The 3928-nt window shown below is 40.9% G+C and overlaps 1 non-coding gene across 1 annotated transcript; it reads left to right on the top strand.

The window, feature by feature from the left end:
• Nucleotides 1-420: 420 nt before the first annotated feature.
• Nucleotides 421-558, top strand: LOC114816882. Its single transcript, XR_003764686.1, has one exon. It is a non-coding gene; the product is annotated as a small nucleolar RNA SNORA7 (small nucleolar RNA).
• Nucleotides 559-3928: the final 3370 nt, after the last annotated feature.

Raw genomic sequence — 3928 nt, forward strand, 5'->3', positions numbered from 1 at the left:
TCAAAATGCTTAAGGGATACACAGCAAATTGCATAGTCAATGCAAAGGGGAAAGTGGCTAGCAGAAATAGGAATTTAGTGAGGGAAAGCCTCTTGGAGGAGGTGTGATTTAAATAAAACTTTATAGGTGGGTAGAGAGACTCTCAGGTATGAAGGGTAAAGAGACTTCCAGCACTGAGAAAATATATGGGCAAGGGATCGGGGGTGGGATAGATAAGATAAAGGTACATGAAGTAGGTCAGAGTAGACTGTATGGGTCAAGTTTATAGTAGGAGATAAGGGGGGTGAGGTAGGAGGGAGAACACTAATCGAGTGCTTTAAAGTGTAGATTATGCACTTGGATATGTATCTCTTAAGCACATGGGTACTTGCTCTATCCCACAGTATGTGTAAAAGTATTTTATACCTTACTATTTCCCTTATCCTCTCAGGGTCGCACCTGGAGAGTTTCCAGTACTCTGCCAGTCATGACCACAGGAGGGTGAGTCAAGCAGAGGCATACCCATTCCATTTCTAGCTTGGCCAGTGGCTATTGAGTGGAAGGCACTCTGCTACAAGTCTAAATTCACCTGTATTGGGCAGCAGCGGCATGGGAAGAGAGTCGAGGGCAGAGACTCATTTACTGCTTGGAAGGAGACAATGGTAAACCACTTCCATATTTTTACTAAGAAAAACTCTATAGAGACGGTACCTGAAGGATTGAAGATGGAAGTAGAGTGTTTTGGAAGAGATGTGTCTGAGGCTTCACTATGGGTCGGACATGACCTAACAGCATAAGACAATAGCAGCCACATTTCCCCTAAATATATAATCTATTTTAATGTCTATTTCCCCCTGTAGACTACAAGTTTCTTGTGAGCAGAGATCACATTTACCAACAGTGTTGTATTTTCCAAGAACTTCGTAGAAGCAGCGTGGCTCAGTGGAAAGAGCACGGGCTTTGGAATCAGAGGTCATGGGTTCGAATCCCAGCTCTGCCACTTGTCAGCTGTGTGACTGTGGGCAAGTCACTTAACTTCTCTGTGCCTCAGTTACCTCACCTGTAAAATGGGGATTAAGACTGTGAGCCCCAAGTGGGACAACCTGATTCCCTTGTGTCCACCCCAGCACTTAGAACAGTGCTCTGTACATAATAAGCACTTAACAAATACCAACATTATATTTAGAAGTGCTCTATAAATACTACTGATTGAGTGATTAAAATATTTAATGTGGAGGTGGAAGAGTATTGGAGATTTTGAAGAGTGAGCATATATGGATTGAACAATTTTTCAGGAAAAATGCTCAAGACAGCTGAGTGTAGTATGGACTGGAGAGGGGAGGTCACAGCGGGGGCTGCTGCTGTAGACAAGGCAGTCTCTTAAACAATTCTATTCCTCTCCAGGAAAGCACATGCAAGGATTTAAGAGGGGAGGAAAAACCTCTTTGCCTTCCAACCCAAAGTGCCATCATTCCAGGACAAGATGCCAAGGTGGAGTAGTATTCACTTGTTGGACTGTATCCAAATCGATTTGCTTGTATCCACCCCAGCACTTAATACAGTGCCTGGCACATTGTAAGAGCTTAAGAATTATGATCCTTGTTGTTCTTGACAATTCATCTGAGCATGTAATAATAATAATTATGGTATTTAAGTGCTTACTATATGCCAAGCACTGTTCTAAGCACAGTGTTGGATACAGGTAAAAAAGGTTGGACACAGTCCCTGTCCCACATGGCGCTCACACTCTTAATCCCCGTTTTACGGATGAGGTAACTGAGGCACAGAGAAGTGAAGTGTCTTGAACCAAGGTCACACAGCAAACAAGTGGCAGAACTAGGATTACAACCCATGACTTCTGACTCCCTGGCCCATGCTCTATCAACTAAGCCAAACTGTTTATATAGTGAAGGCAACTTTGCCCCTCTTATGATAATCATCTGAAAAAGATGATTTCCATTGGTATATTATGGGCAATTGCTATAATCCAGACAGCACTTTTTCCATCCATGAGAGCTTTATTTGTATGGAAAATATAGGGGGAGGAAGAGGATACTTTTTCCAATTCCAACATTTATGTGGGTAGGTAAGCATGCTGCAGGAGATGAACAGAGACATGAAACTAGAAGTAACTGAAAGAAGCACAGTGGTGGCTTTATTTATTCAGAATATGATATACAACATTTTTCAACCAAATGTGGCCAATTAATAGATCATGATATTTAGTTTTGACTGTCTAAACACCAAATTGTTTTTCCACTGTGGGAGGATAATCCCTCTTCCTTATTTGGCCAGAACATCCTGATTTGAGAAAAGCTCTATCTGTCCTGTCCAAGTGCTGAAATCCTAAATAGAAGCAGCAGGATACTGAGCTGAGAGCTGGTTTCATTTAATCTATCTTTTCTTGACATTCCTCCCTAGGGATGAACCCAGGAGTGGACCTCTATGAACCTTTCTAATTCAAGGGATCACTGAGATTACTGACTAAAGCAGCCTGAAGAATGGAGAAAAGGTCAGATTAAAATAACCAGTTGTTGTTCATCTACTGTCTCTCTCCTCTAGTCTACTTCCTCCTCCTCGCGTGCCCATCCTTTACCTTTTCCCTGTGCCACAAAGCTGAATCCTCAACCAGTGGGAATGTCAGGACATTGAATCTTGTGATGTGATGATGTTGGTCAAATTAAAGACTCTATGGAGTATTATAATCTCTTCATCCATGTTTTGGATATTGAAAAGGAGTGGAGGCTTGGGTTTATGTGAAATTCAACAGACATCTTAAAATAACTTTACAGTCTATGCAAGTGACTCAATAGAGCCATGTGTGAAAGATAATTTTCTATGAGAGGGATTTGGTCTTTAAGGTCACCAAGGTTCATGCTATAAATTTTATCCTTCAAAGCACTGGATAGTGGTTCCAGTACATCTCACTAAGCTCTCCTTTAATCATCAGGCATATACCTGTTGAAACCAAATGTAGGGAACAAAAGCTAATGTTAGTACTTCAGTACTCGATAGCAGTAAATTATTTCCTCGTTGGACAGAAACTGGGGCCATTTTGCTGTACAATGAAAAATGAGGTTGGATCTCTACCCTTTAAGAACATGATATTCACCCTAGCCCACAACACTGAAGTGTATATACACCAATTCTGTCATTCACCCATCAGTAATTTATTTTAATCCCTATCTCTTGCTTCTACACTTTGCTCTCCTTGTGGGAACCTTCTTCTGTATTGTTCTCTCCCAAGCACTTAGTACGTACTCAGCGTACAGTAAGCACTCAGTGGTTTATGGATTGATTGATTTGATTGAGGATGAAGGCTGGAGTTTTACTTCTAATGTCTGAGAGCTTCCAATTTCCTCCAAGTATATCCTAAATTCTCCTGGTTGAGAAGGGAAGGGTATACCTTCTCTCCAGACTGTGTGCCCTCTGCCAAACCATTAGAACTGCTGTCTCATTGAAGGTGACTTATTCAGTCATTAAATCATTAATGAAACATTAATAAGTGATTTTGAAAAACTGGAACAATACTACTAGGTTAGATGAGCATCCAATTAATTCCCATCGTTGTTTTACAATGTATGTATGGAAATGTATGTGGGAAGCAGCATGGCATAGTGGATAGAGCATGGGCCTGGGAGTTAGAGGGTCATAGGTCTAATCCCAGCTCTGCCACTTGTTTGCTGTTTGGCCTTGGACAAGTCACTTAACTTCTCTGTGCCTTAGTTACCTCATTTGTAAAATGGGGATTAAGACTGTGAACCCTATGTGGGACATGGACTGTGTCCAACCTGATTTTCTTGAATCCACACCGGCACTTAGTACAGTGCCTGGAACATGGTAAGCACTTAACAAATACCATCATTATTATTGTATTATTATAAATGATAAAATATATTGATTAAAGGAATACTAGGTTTTTCTAGTCTTTATTTCCTTGAATGTTTTT

Source organism: Ornithorhynchus anatinus, chromosome 1 (genome assembly GCF_004115215.2).
Source record: "Ornithorhynchus anatinus isolate Pmale09 chromosome 1, mOrnAna1.pri.v4, whole genome shotgun sequence".
In the NCBI taxonomy this organism is placed as follows: Eukaryota; Metazoa; Chordata; class Mammalia; order Monotremata; family Ornithorhynchidae; genus Ornithorhynchus; species Ornithorhynchus anatinus.